Source organism: Podarcis vaucheri (genome assembly GCF_965113315.1).
Source record: "Podarcis vaucheri genome assembly, chromosome: 1".
Taxonomy (NCBI): domain Eukaryota; kingdom Metazoa; phylum Chordata; class Lepidosauria; order Squamata; family Lacertidae; genus Podarcis; species Podarcis vaucheri.
The window spans coordinates 51,333,913-51,349,596 of record NC_138759.1 but is presented as its reverse complement, the minus strand read 5'-3'; positions in this window follow the sequence as shown (position 1 = coordinate 51,349,596).

The following is a 15,684-nucleotide window of genomic DNA, read 5'->3' as shown; positions in this document are numbered from 1 at the left end:
AACTCGCAACTTACAAACATCTAACTTGCACATATTCAGCTTTATGTGCTTGGCAGTTTTAAAATAAATAAATTAAAGGGGGTGGGCTTCCAAGAAGAATGACTTGGGCAATCCCATTCACCGTTGAACCATCCGCCAACTGTACACAATGTTGGCATTATGCACAATCCCCAGAATGTAACCCCTGTGTAAGTTGAGAGTTGTCTGTACTGTCACTGTACTGGCAGGTATGCATTTACATTGTTGAATATGATTTTTAAAAATACTGATTATCAGAAAAGACTAACTGTATGCAAACTGTGTGGTCCTCCAGATATGGTTGAATTCTATTTCCCATCAACCCCAATTAGATCCAGCAACATCTGGTGAGCCACAGGTTCCTCACCCCTGCACTGTACAATGGCAACATTTGGACATGATAAACCATGGTTTATTGTGACAGGAATGAGCCAAACTTGCAGTTGGGCTGGCACACACTCCCTTCCACCTGAAGCGTGGCCAAGAGGAGGAGTTTCAAATCTTCTGCATCAAATTATGATTAACTGTGGCTTGCCATGTTGTCTGAACCCAATTAGCTATGGTTAATCTTAATTATGGGTTGTTTAAAACAAGCCAACTTCAAGGTGGGTTGCTTTCACTAATCATTGTTTAATCTTAACTATGGTGAATTGAGAGCAAAAGCGAAAGCTTCTTAACCCTTCCTCTAGATTGCAGCAGAAGTGAAAACGAGAAGGGAGGGGAAGGCTATGCTATGCTTGTTCTAATCACAATATGCCATAGTTTGTTTTGGTGTTCAGTTATAGCCAATGACTGCCCAGGTGTCTAACAGAGGTAACTGAAATCTAACCAATTTGTTTTGATTTCATGCTTTCGCATGTTATAACCTACATTTCCCCCCCATGTGTACAGAAAATGAGATACACAGAGATAATGCAATGATTCTCTTCACCTCTATTTGGTGAAGGTAACTTTGTGACAAACAGCACGGGCCATGGGAGGGCTGTGGCTGTTGCTTAAACTCCAAATTCTCACTGTTCCTGTTCGGAAACTGTTATGCAAACACTCCTACCCGCCCACGCTTCTTGGATACTGCATCCAGCATGCCTCTGATGTTTTCCTCCCCACCCCTGCCGCCAGCAGTATTCAATGGTTAAAAGTGTTGTATTGTTTCAGGTTGCAGGTAAATGCATATGTGCAAAGCGTACATTGTTGTACCTGTGGGAGGAGAAGGAAAGTGCACACACCTGTAGCTTTTAGGATCGTTCACTGATCATTTAGAATACCTAATGAGACTTCCCCATGAAAAAGGAGCTCCATTGCTAGCCTACACAGGGTTGGGCTTGGGCCTAGGCACCCTGTTGGTTCCAGCCTCAGGAGGGTCCTAACTGTCTCCTCTTTGATGCTGCTTTACTTTCTCCTTCTTCTGGGCACAACCTGCAGCACCTCTCAGTGCGTGGAGATTACTTTGCTCCTAGGGGGACACAGGTGGCGCTGTGGTCTAAACCACTGAACCTCTTGGGCTTGCCAATCAGAAGGCTGGCGGTTCGAATCCCCACAACGGAGTGAGCTCCCGTTGCTCGGTCCCTGCTCCTGCCAACCTAGCAGTTCGAAAGCACACCAGTGCAAGTAGATAATAGGTACTGCTGCGGTGGGAAGGTAAATGGTGTTTCTGTGCACTCTGGTTTCCATCATGGTGTTCCATTGCACCAGAAGCGGTTTAATCATGCTGGCCACATGACCCGGAAAGCTGTCTGTGGAGAAACGCTGGCTCCCTTGGCCTGAAAAGCGAGATGAACACCCCAACCCCATGGTCGTAACTGTCCAAGTGTTCTTTACCTTCACCTTTACCTACTTTGCTCATCTCCAACGGCTTGCTTGTTTGCTCAGAGAGGACAGGGAGCCAACACATGGAGGAGAAGCATCAGGAGACACCAAGGACTGGCAGCAGGCCTTCGGCTGGGGCACAGCAAATGCCTGATTCAGCCACCCTCTGATGCTTGAGCAACTGGTGACTCACCCAGCAGCTTGCTGACCATAAACTGTATCCCACCTTGGGAAGCCACTTACGTCTTGCTACAAAATGAGGAAAAGCAAAAATAGAAATATCCCCACCCCACCCCACCCCACCCCCTCCACCTCTTTCCCCCTATTCTTCCTAATGTCTCAACAAATGAAACCATTTGTAAAAAAAATAAAAAAGTTACATGGGGAAAAAATATGAAATTTTTAAATAAAAATACATTTAAAAAAACAAAAAAATGAGGAAAAGCAGTGCCAAAAAGAGAGAGGGCACATTTGCATAACACTTCATTTTATTTATTTATTATTAAATTTATATACTGCCCTTCATCTGAGGATCACATGTGGTTTACAATATAAAAAACACAAAATAATGCATAGAAGCAATTTTAGAATTAATTACTATCATTTAAACAGAAACACAAGGCATCTTATCATAGTGGGGAACAGGTGAACTGCATACCTGCTGAGTCTATTGCCAGGTGCTAGCTGAAGATGGGCAACTTCAAAGACCCTGTTCCCCTTTTTTACAATGGCTCATTATCCTTAAACTGGCTATGGACCAGGCAGCCCTCCAAACAGAGAACTGTCCTCTGTAAACTATGACATGCAGGAACCCTAAGCTTGAGGAAACCTGAAGTTGAGGCTGCTGAAACAGGGAAACAGGGTTGGAAAGCTCCAAAACAGGCTGCTATATATTAGGCAATAACTGGCTGCTTTAGCTGTGTGTGTGTGTGTGTGTGTGACAATTTATTTATTTATTAAGCTTATTAGTTGCTTGTCAGCCAAGGGTCTCTCTCTCTCTCTCTCTCTCTCTCTCTCTCTCTCTCTCTCTCAATAGAAAAATATTGGATCATATAGTACATTAATATTCCGTACAACATATTGGGGAAACAAAATCAAAACACCAGTTACCTATAATTGTAATAAGCAGCACACACACAAACAAGGATAGCAAGACTCCTACCCATTAACTAGCTGATAAACAGAACAAGTCAGCACTGATACTCCTGCAGCCCAAAAGCCATTTACATCAACTGTGATTTTTTTCTCTCAATCTCCCCTCCCAACCCAGAAGTCTGGCAAGAAAGCCAGCTGCTAAAAATCAGTGGTGGGTGGGTTGAGGGGTTCCCCATTTATGGTCCAGCACCTCTCTTCTCTGTTCAGAGAGAGTAGAAGCAAAAGCAGAACAGGAAGATCGAGAAAGTTTTACCTGCTGTGCGGTTGTCCTGGCTTGTCCTCTCCTGCTGCTGGTGGGGGTGCCAAATTGTGCATATTTGGCAGCAAAAATGCTACTACAGGTCTTACTCAGAGAGACCTCTGAGAGGAGATGATATTCTATGCAAGCGAGGAAACTGGCCAGACAAGGTAATATTAAATAATATATTAAATATCTTGTTACTTTGAATACTCGGGTACCTGTTTGTTTTGCAATATGAATGATGACAGCAACATCTGTGTTTGGCACTCATTTTGACACTTGGAAGGAACAGGTTATGAACGACTGAATCAGAAGAGGACCAAGTGCCAAAACAAGAACTGTACCAGCACGTGAACTTCTGCTGTTGCTGTAAAACACAATGTAGGTGCAGAAGGTGGGGAAAAATAGAGAGAATGAGATCCAGTCGTGTTAACAGAGCACCAGTATGCACATGTGCCCACCCACTGCCCCCACCTGTGCCTTGGCAGAGTGGGATTTGGCACAAGTGTTAATGCAACGGCTAATGCGATACCTTGGGAAAAATTCCATCATTTGTTAGCTGGCCTTCTCTCTTTTGGTGTGTGTGTACTGGGCAGTACCTGAAAGCACTCAGAGATACAATAAGCATTTTACCTGTTGAAAGCCTTTGGCGCACTACACCACTGTAGAACTACAGACGTTTTGTCTACTCTTCATTATTTTCTGTGGGGGAAAGGGAGAGGAGGGGAGAGAGACGCTTGAAACAATGGATAGGATTGTGTTTGCAACAACATGCCCCATGTAAGCAGGACTGGAACTGCTAACAGATGCAAGAATCAGATTATTATGGTGCATCCAGACTACCGTATTTCCCCACCCCCAACATCTTTCCTTTGGTGAGGTGGGGGAAGATCCATTCTCCATTTCAAACCTACGGCACACAACTTACTTCCAACTGAAATCGGTTTCATGGCTTGCAGAGGGGCTCCCGTCACATATCCTCCAACATTTCTCTGATGAAAATAGGGACGTCCCATTCCATAATGATAATGTTACTATTTATACCCCACACATCTTATTGGGTTGCCACAGCCACTCTGGGCAGTTTCCAACATATATAAAAACACAATAAAACTTTAAACATTAAAAAAAACTTCCCTACACAGGATTGCCTACAGGCGGCACGGGGATCGGATAACTCCATACCCTCTAACATTTCTCCAATGAAAATAGGGACATCCTAGGGAAAAGTGGGACATTCTGGGATCAAATCAGAAACCAGGATGGCTTCTCTAAATCAGGGATGTCCCTGGAAAATAGGGACTCTTGGATGGTCTGCCATCATCGCACAGAAGTGCTTCTTACACATCACTTGGTATTCCAGTTTCAGTTGCAGAGTACAAAAGGCACGTGTAATGCATCAGATACAAAAGGGAATCCAAGTGCATAGATTACTGATTTCTCCTTTAAAACACCCACATTCATTTATGAAGAAATGATCAGTGCTGTTTATGTGCGTTTCAAAGGAAAACACACATGACAAGGAAGACCTAGTCATGGTCAGAGAAACTGAGACTCTCTGAGCCCGCAATATTGGTACAAAAGCAAGTACAACCATCCAAGCAGTGGCGGAGCTTCATGCTCCGGCACTGGGGGGCAGAGAGCAGGTGGGGCTGGGGCTGGCGCACGCCCCAGGGGTGTGGCGCGCCACCCAGCAGGGGTGGGGGGCAGCCGTGATGGCACCCCACTGGGATCGCACTGCCAGGGGAGGTGCACTCCCCCCCCCACTCCTCTTCCTCCACCATTGCATCCAAGTGGATCAGATGAGGTGAAACTAACAGAATGGTTTGTTTCCACCACAGCTTATATGGCTGCCTGGTGTCCATACAAAGCCAACTCAGAGCAAAGACAAGAAATAGCCTCCGGCTCCTCCCAATGTCCTGTCATGTTCGTGACATCAGGGCATCACATGCGCAATGCCCCACCCCCATTGCCTTCACAAACTGGCAACTCTGGAACCATCTTTTCCTTTAAAAGTATTATGGATTGGTTTCAGGGTTTAAAACGTATCAGAAACACTTAAATGCCATCCATTCTGCTTTCAGTGGAGTTAATGCAAGAGCATTTATTTTGGAAAGACAGGAAAACAATAAACCTGTACAAGCAACTGTTTCTCTTCACCTTGTAACACATATTTTGCCACTCAGCAGCAGCAGCAGATGTCATTCTCCTCACCTCTTGCTAGGAAGATCCAGATTTCTGAATGACACTGGTTAAGAGCTTACTGCAAAGTAGTTTGGTTTCCTTTACAGGTTCAATTGTTCTCAGACAGATACAGTGGCTGTCCTTGTGTCAAGATATGTGCGTTTCCATTGTTTCCACATAGTTATTTGTCAGTTCCCACCCCCCTCAAAAAAGTGAAACTCCAAGCAACTTTCCAAAAGGAACATTAAAAACAAGGATAAAACAAGCCAAAGTACACAAGCAATATACATTAAAACAGACCCACAACTCAATCACACCCCATTAAAAGATAAGCAGAAAAAGCTAAGATCTAAAGCCCTGAATGAACAGTGTTTCTTATTTCATCCCAGACAGTGGCATAGCGTGGGGGGGTGCAGGGGGGCCCGGCCGTACTGGGCACAACATCTGGGGGTTAGGGTTAGGGGGCGCAAATCCACGGGTTAGGGGGCGCAAATTACTTGCCTTGCCCTGGGTGCTGACAACCCACGCTACGCCACTGATCCCAGAACATGCAATGCAATAATAGTTTCCTCAGGATATTTTGAATATCTGCAAATAACTTGAAATAGAAGCCAGGCACAGGTGTGCTGCAATATGCTATGGTTGTAGTGCAGTGGTGACTGGTGCCCACTTAGATTGATAGGGGAGAAGGCAGGCAGACCAGTAGTAGGTGGGGCCATAACCAGTGACAGCAAGAGCTAGCTAATTCTATTTTGGTCCCCATCCTTCTCCTCTGCCCTGAGTCCTACTGGGACAACACTGAGACTACGGAAGGGGGAGCTGCTACAGCTAGGGCCATCTCCCTAATAGATGAGGCTCCATTGGTGCAGTGCAAAACAAATATTGCAGCACACCTTGTAACTGCCACCTGCCTTGTGGTGAACAGCTCACTGCAAGGTGGATAAGGGCGGATGAGGGGTTTGCAGTCAAAGCAGTGCTAAGGGAAATGTTTTCACAGGGCGAAGAACTCTCCTTGCACAATGGAACGTTCTCTCTGTCTCCTTCTCCTGCAATACTTCTAAATCTGTTATAGGGGTTCCCTCAATCCTCCAGGACAGATTTGGGGATGGCTGGGGGGGGGGAGTTGTTCCACCTGCACCATTGTTCAGTTGAATCTACCCCATGGTCTCATTCTGCTGAGCTGTCACTATGCCAGCTTTCTGCCAGCATAACAGTGATTGCTTCTAGGCAACCTGTTAAACGAGCATTTAGCCTCATTTATTTGCATTGAGATTAGGCAATGGTGGCTATTTAAGAAGGATTCACCCTGATTTGTCAGTCGGGCAATTAGACAGCATTGTGTCAAGCAAATATTACCCCAATGCATTTTCCCATCGCTCGCCTGGTCGCAGAAATATATTTTCGGTTTGTTTCAAAAGAGCTCCAAATCAGCTTTAATTGCACAGCTTGAACTTGCTGGGCTGTGACTGAATCTCACCTCCAAACAGTGGCAGTTTGGAAGCGCCTCTAGTTGTGATCTCATGCAGAGTTGGAACCACAGCAATTGTGTAGAACTGCATCAGAGTAGCAACAACAATTGCAATATTGTGACATCAGGACCTCTGGAGGAGCATTGGCTTTGGATGCAAGCCTATTCCTCCTCTATCCTACTCATAATTTCACCCATTTGTGCATCCAGTGGGGTCTCACCCCTAGAAGAGGTCACACAGACAGAATGTCCTGCTGGCACAACAGAATTGCTACAGCAGCATAAATCCAGTTGTAAAGCTGCGCTGCATACTGTATCAGGAAATCTAGCATGCTTCCTACTTGAATTAATAACAGTGACCACATAACTGTCTACTTGGAAAGGTCAAGTGTCTAATTAAGAAAGAGAGAACATTAGTCTTTACAAAATTGCCAGTATCAATCCTAGGCTAGTTTGTCCTCTGGTAAGAGTGTTTGTGTCTCTCTTCTGACATATATTGTGTGCTTGAATTTGGGCTATGGGCTTCACCAGTCATAGCTCCCCCCCTCCCCGCAAGTATATTCTGCAACATGTCATTGATGCAATAATAGTGTGTTACTGGTGGATTAATACTGGAACTCGTTCCAACTTTGTAGTTGGTTTCCCCAATGTTATTGTTATTAGAGGACTATAGTGCAATGATAACATGATTTAAAAAAAAAGCTGGAACATTTGTGACATAAAATATTACAGGATTTCAGGAGGATGTTATGGCACAAGCACAAATTTGAAAAGAAGCAGTATGTCTACCCTAAAACACCTGAAGGCATAATGAGTATTGAAAGCAGGCTCGCATAGAATCACCTCAATGTCTTTGTGAGCACAACCATCATGAACTTGGAAAATAAAGGACTTATGGAGGGTCTCATGGGGCTTTTGGGCTTTTACCACAGGCAGGGCTGAGAAACCTTTTCAGCCTGAGAGACACATTCCCTCATGTCTATGGTTTCAGCGGTGGATGGGGCCAATGGTTGCAGCCAGGGCAAAAGCCCTAAGACTCACTTTGTATCTTAGTGCTTCCCAGGAGGAACTACTAGTTAGCCTAACCCAGTAAGGCTGCACTTGCCATTGAGAGTAAGCCACATTTCAATCAATTGGACTTTCTTCTGAGTTAGCAGGCATAGGATTGAGAGTGCAGTATTTTTTTACAAAAATAAAATTTTTGAATTGCGTCTGAAAGGAACCAGGAATCTAGAGACAGAGTTTTTGGTGGATATTCATCACAAATGAGCTAAACATTCTCAATTCATAAAGAAGCCTGGGTTTCTCCATGTTTGGTTTGTCCCAGGTTTCAGGAGGTGTGGGGTGCAGGCTAGAAAGTATCTGTTGTCATGAACACATGTCAAAACCAGTTAGAGTGGAACACTTGGAAGTCCCATTGATTTAATATACTTAAGCATATCCTATTGAACCAAGAACTTGAAAGTACTTCAGTGCAATTCTATACCTGTCTCCTCAAAAGGAAGCCCCACTGAGTTGAATGGTGCTTGCTCCCAGTTAAGTGGAGATAGGATTGCACTCTTAGCCAAGGAACCTGATCTCATATTGTTTTTGTTCTTGGTTGTTTATAGCTTTCTTAACAGAGAAGGCATACGTTCTAGTTATTAGAATTTAATTTGTACATGCATATGTTCCTAGGCAGTAAAAGCATCACTTCAGTAAATATACAATTTGGGTGGGGGGTGGGGTGGAGGGTGGAATTTTTAAAAAAGCTAAAGGACCCCTGGATGGTTTAATTCAGTCAAAGGAGACTATGGGGCGTGGCGCTCATCTTGCTTCAGGCCGAAGGAGCCAGCATTTGTCCACAGACAGGTTTCCGGGTCATGTGGCCAGCATGACTAAACAGCTTCTGGCGGAATGGAACACCATGATGAGTGTCGGAGCGCACAGAAATGCCCTCTACCTTCTCGTCACAGTGGTACCCATTTATCTACTTGCACTGGCGTGTTTTCGAACTGCTAGGTTGGCAGAAGCTGGGAAAGAACAACAGGAACTCACTCCATCGCGGGGATTCGAACTGCCAACCTTCCGATTGGCAAGCCCAAGAGGCTCAGTGGTTTAGACCACAGCACCACCTGTGCCCCTGGGGGGTGAAATACAGTACAGAGAAACACAGACAGCTATTGCATATGTATGAAGAGCAGTGCCCATTGTGGATAATTGCAAAAAGGAGTCAGGCAAGTCAATTGTTACACACAGGCACTTCTGCATACATACTTGTCCAGTTCTGCACCTGTGGAGGGGCCCACAGAGAAAGAGGCAAGGCAGGTTACTTGTCACAGCACCACAGACAGCTCCAAGTGAGACATCCACTCTCACAAGGGCTGGAAGCAAACTGTGGTCTTCTGAAACTCTGCCTCCAGTCCACCTCACGAAAACCCTGCCCACCTGTTGAAAACTAGAATCTCTTAAAGGGCCAACACTCTGAAGTAAAGATGAACATTTTTCTCACCTGAGGTGAGCCCTGTGCTTTTGGAAAAGCAGTTTGGGAGGCACTTGGTTCCTTGGGTCCTGGAAAATGTACTCATGAGAGTTGTGCTTCTGGTTCTGTGAGCTCCTGTCTGCCAGCTTCAGTGGTCCTGTGATCAGCAGCATCGGCTTCAGAGTCAAGAGTCCTCAACAGAGCCACCGACTTTATGTCCTAGTCACTGCTGTACTCTGGGGTCATGATAACATTAAGGCATGGGTAGGCAAACTAAGGCCCGTGGGCCAGATCAGGCCCAATTGCCTTCTGGATCCGGCCTGTGGACGGTCTGGGAATCACCACGTTCTTTCCCTCTCCCTCACACAGCAGGGCATCTCCTCCTCCCTCCCTCCTCCTGGCTTCTCCCTACCCTGCCTAGAGGAGAAAGAGGGCTGGGCTTTGTTGGTGCCAGCAGCAGCAGCGCTTGAGCGGCCGCCATTTTAAGCAGCCCCTCTCTGGAGCCCTTTCGCGCGCCGCTCATCACCCCTCCGCCGCCACCACCAGCCCCTGCCGCTTGCAATACACAGGTAAGCAGACACTGGGGCTTGTGGTGCTCTTGCATCATTTTTTCCCTTCAAAATATAGTCTGGCCCCCCACAAGGTCTGAGGGACAGTGGACCGGCCCCCTATTGAAAGTTTGCTGACCCCTGCATTAAGGAGTCTGATGTTGTCATTACTAATTTTTAAAATATAGCCGCCGCCGCCCCCATGATTTGAGTTCCTCAAAATTTTGTGTAATTTGAGGAAACTGTTATTTTTTGCAAGTCTTAATTACTGAAATTAAGATTTTCATTTGACCTATTTGCTGTAAAGAACAAGTCAGCCTGTTTCTCACTTACTCATCAGTTCAAAAGGTGTCAGAGGAATAAATCAACTTGCCACTGCAATAATGGAGACTAGAACTAATTATCAACTTTTTCTTGTATTTGTCATTTAAGAGCCCTGGCTAGGACCACGGTGACCCCTTCTCTTATCTTAACTACACATCAAGTTCAAACCTCTGTCATATGCATAAGACATGTTATTAAAAATTTCCTTTTAGAGTTGTAATCTTGTTATACCTCTGATGTTGCAAAAGATTAGTTTAAACCTTCTGTCTTGGAAATTTAACTCACTAGATCAGATGTACTCCAGATGGTTTGGACTACAGATAACTCCCATTATCCCTGACCACTGGCTATACTGGTTTTCATGGGTTCAGCAGTACAAATTGTATTCCAGCCATAGTGTCATCCATGTACATGGTGCTTTGCAAAAAAGAAAAAATAGTGGCCTTGTTATCTAATGACTCAGGGAGGCCACAGAGGTTGGGAAATGAAAGGAGAGGTAAACAGGAGAACATGTGACTGTTGCTTTTCCCAGTATTTATGCTTAGTTGCAACATGTTTTCCAAATCTGAAGAAAAAGAGAAGTCACTGGTGCCACACAGTTTATGTGCTCCATAGCATTTAAGAGTGGATTGAGGAGTTACAGTGTTAAAAACTTTAATCCATGCTTTATTTTTGTAAAACAATATTTAGGGGTGCTCTCATTTTGTCTGAGACTCCGGAAACACTGTGACAGGAATTGAGGCCGCCATTGGGGGTAGCAATGGAACTGACGATTCACCATGATAGAGAAGAAACTTTTTTTAAAAAAAAAAATAGTTTCTTCTCCCATTAGATACACAAAATGTTTAGGGGTGTGCGTACTCCTGCGTCCCCCCAGAATAAAAGCAATGGTCGTAAGTGCACGGCTTATAATTTTGGTTGTGCTTTCCTTTCAACTGTTTTAAAATAGGGGTATTGATGGCAGCTGAAAATTTCCAGGACTTGGGCTAATCCCAATTTTACCATTTCCCCCCTCCTTTTTTGGATGGTAAGTAACACATAAACCAGGGGCAGGGGCTTTTTCAGCCCCAGGGCCACATAACCTCATAGGAAACCTTCTGGGGGCCACATTCCAGTGGTGAGGGGGCACAGAGAGAAATGTCAATGGAGCAATGGAAGAAATTCTTAGCTTTCTACAGTAGGCTACATTTCAAATACACCAAAAACAGAGGTTTCTATACAAGCCCAGCTTTCTCCATCTTCCATCCATGCAATCAAAGGGTATTGTCACATTGAAAGGACACATTCCACCCAGCAGAATGTGAGGGGGTGGTGTGGGGAGGGACGTGGCCTAGGTTGAGTCTGGAGGGCCAAGTAGAGAGTTCTTGAGAGCTACATTCGACCCCTGGGTCTGAGGTTCCCCACCGCTGCCACATAGGAATAAGAGAGGGACCTCCAGAAATCATTTCTTCTCCCACTGACCTGCCTCCCAGGGCAGACACTGAGTGATTTTGTGCAGAGCTCTCTCTATGGTCCTTTGGCTCTCAGCCTATGGCATTTGCACGTGTTATGGCAGATATTTTTGCTCACAACTTGGAAACTTGGTATCAGGGAGGTGTTAAGGAAATCAGGTAAGTACAATAAATAACCACAGCTTGGGGGGGAAAAGACTCTCGAGAGGTAGTGGTAGAAAATTGCTGCTGCCTTCCATTCCCTTTTCCTCTCTGCTATGGCACCGTGCTAAAGAGCCTTCAACATACAATCACGTCTGTTTACTTACGAACTAACGTAAGTCATCTGGAAAATGGAAGAAAGCATCCCCGGCAATTGCAGGTAGAAGACATTTCTCATTTAGATGTATCCATAATGTTCTTTCCCCACAAATTGCTTGTCAAGCTGCCTTCAACATAATTAAGCTAAGCTAGTCAGACAAAGTTACTGTTATTTTTCAAAGAGTCTGTGCTGGTTGCCAGCTCCTTGACTCTATTTTTTCAGGACAGTTAAGCACAGTCGCCCGTGGCATCTCCCACAAGGAGTTTAACCCTGCTTGTCAAAACCTCTGAATTGCTTGGAGGTGGCTTTATTTTTATTTCGCTTTTCTGAAGGCGTGTTGCTGTTTACCTTTCCTAATAGATTTTCATTTCTTACCCACCTTTTCTTTCTTTTCTTTTCTTTTTTTTTATCAGATAAGCTGATAGAACATCAATAGTTTAAAGGAATCTGTTGTGAAGGTCTGCTATAGAATCTTTTCATTTGTGCTGCTCTTTAGATTTTTTCTTTTTAAATGGCCACGTGATCAGTGGAATCTTTCACTTCTCATAGATCAGGCATGTCCAACAGGTAGATCGTGATCTACTGGTAGATCACTGGACGTCTGTGGTAGATCAATGGTAGATCACTGGCTCCCCCCAAAGAAACTCAACAACTTTGGCTCCCCTAAAAAAAGGCTCAACATTTTTGCTCTGAATCCCAAAACACTGGGCTTTCCTTCCTAAGAAAAACTCAACAACCTTGACCTGAACCCCCGAAAAGGGGGTAGATCACTGCCAGTTTTTAACTCTGTGAATAGATCACAGTCTCTTGGGAGTTGGCTACCCCTGTCATAGATGAAGCTTAAAACAAGAGCCTTTGTAGAAGCAGTGATTTAATCTGCCGGAGGTTCGTTTTGCTTCCAACTGTTTGCTTCCAATGCATTTCTCTGTCCCTGCCAATCCATGTAGGTGCGTTGAGTATAATTACCCATACTGGAATTCGGCCAGGATGTTGGTTTGAACATTCCTGTTTTCCACAAACTGTACGGAGAGAGCTTGAATATATCAGGGCTGCCGAGGACCCATTTTCACAGCTTATTCAAAGCAGTCCCACCAACATCAAACTTTCCACCATCGCCATACGACTGTATTGACTGGGATGAAAACTTCCCAAATTGCCACTATGATTTTCTGCTTTAAAGTTTAACACTCTCTGTGTACCACCACCCACTGCATTTCTACTTATAAGGGCTGATGTGATTACATCTCAGAGCTGGATCGCAAGAAAATAAGGTAATTTTCTGAAGAGCAATTCATTGCAATAGGCTAACCATGGTTGGTTAGAGACACCATTTGCTGCTGTTCTTGAGATAAGTAGCAGAAGATGAGCTGATGAACCTTAAACCTCGGTCCTAAACAACTTCACTTTAAAATAAGCCTCTTTGGCTTTGATGAAATTTATTTCTATGTAAGCAGACTTTAGTAGTGAAGACGAGTAATGGAGAAAATCTAGCATGCCTTTGTTCTTATCACAGGCCAATTGACTAAAAGTTGGTTCTCTAAGGCAGGTCTTTTGAAGCATATACAGCTAAAGATCACTTTATATGAATTAGTTACACCTTAACATCCATTTTACTCATCCTGTCATAGTAAAAAAAAAAAAAAAAAGGTCGTGGAAGAGTACCCTTTCAGATCGACTTCTGTGATTGTATGGAAACATGTAGTGGTACATGTTTCCACTTCCTCCAGCAGCTATGCAGTGATAATCCTCTTATCAGTTAAAGGACTCAGGTAGGAGGTGATATGAAAGACCAGGCATAGGCAAATTTGGCCCTCCAGATGTTTTGGGACTACAACTCCCATCGTCCCTAGCTAACAGGACCAGTGGTCAGGGATGATGGGAATTGTAGTCTCAAACCATTTGGAGGGCCGAGTTTGCCTATGCCTGCCTAAGGCACTGGAGAGCTGTTGATAGTCAGAGTGGACAAAACTGGGCTAGATCTGACCTGGTATAAGGCAGATATAGCTGGGATAAAGTATTATAATGCACAACAGCTGGCTGCATGTCTGCAGCTGCATTGGTGGAAACACCTCAATCCCCCTTACTGGAAGGAGAGAGCACATTCCAGGCACCCACCAATCTCTCTTGTCAGTTATCTGTTTGGTGGTACTTGGGACAAGTTGGACAATGACAACGTGGACCTAGAGTACAAGGATGTGATACTGGGTATTGTCACACCTAGGTTACATCTTCTGCACTCCAACAGCCACCTCCGATGAGCAGCAAAATTGGGTTTTAATCTCCTTGTTTGTGCTATAATAGTCAAGAGGTGTTCTCAAGCTTCTGGTAAGAATAGATGCTGTTGGGTCCCATACATTTAAAGCACTCTTGGACCACTTGTCAAGAATGCTGAGAACTGTAGCTCTGTAGGTTCGGGATTCTTAACAAACTACTCATTCTAGGCTTCTCCATGACTGTTAAAGTGGTACAAGAGTGCTTTAAATATATGGCATGGATGTGTCATTGAACTTAATGGTTTGTTTTAAAACTTAACACAGTTGAGGCTTAGAGGGATTCTCTTAAGGTTGGTCCAGCAGCTGGGGCAGAAGCTAGGCTGCTGTTAGGAGCAACAGTGAGGTTGCTGTTAAGGGATCTGCACTGTCTCCCAGTTAACTACTGGGCAACTGTAAGGTTTTACAGTGGTAAAGGTAAAGGTAAAGGGACCCCTGACCATTAGGTCCAGTTATGGCCGACTCTGGGGTTGCGGCGCTCATCTCACTTTATTGGCTGAGGGAGTCATGTGGCCAGCATGACTCAGCCGCTTCTGGCGAACCAGAGCAGCGCACGGAAACACTGTTTACCTTCCCGCCGGAGCGGTACCTATTTATCTACTTGCACTTTGACGTGCTTTTGAACTGCTAGGTTGGCAGGAGCAGGGACCGAGCAACGGAAGCTCACCCCGTTGTGGGGATTTGAACCGCCGACCTTCTGATCGGCAAGTCCTAGGCTCTGTGGTACCTCGGGTTAAATACTTAATTCGTTCCGGAGGTCTGTTCTTAACCTGAACCTGTTCTTAACCTGAAGCACCACTTTAGCAAATGGTGCCTCCTGCTGCTGCCACGCTGCCAGAGCACGATTTCTGTTCTCATCCTGAAGCAAAGTTCTTAACCCGAGATAATATTTCTGGGTTAGCGGAGTCTGTAACCTGAAGCGTATGAAACCTGAGGTACCAGTGTACTGCGGTTGTATAAAGGCCTAATTAGTCCAGGACTGTGTACCTAAGATAGCGCCTTTTCTTTGCTCATCCTGCTTTAACCCTTAGATCATCAAGTAGACCGTCATGTGAGGGCCATACAGGTGAGTGTTCATTTAACAAATATCTGGGGCACAGCTTTTTAGTACAATGTCACCCACAATTTGGAAAACACGCCCCTCCAAATTGGGATGACACCAACCATTTGTTCTTTCAGGTGTCAGCTTCGGAGTTCTTTGGTTCAGCCCAGCTTTTTCAGGGTAGCATTGCTGCTGGGTATTATTCTTGTCAGGTTATACTTGTCAGTATATTATACTTGTCAGTTATACAAATGGATTTGTTGTATTTTTGCGGTTTCAACTTGGTAGCTTGTTTCCATTTCCTTTTTTGTACACCACAATATTTTCAAGCAACAGGTGGTTTATACATTCTTTAAATAAAGAATTAAATGCAGGGGTGGCCCACCCTGTTTTGCTGTCTGAGGCAAAATAGGAA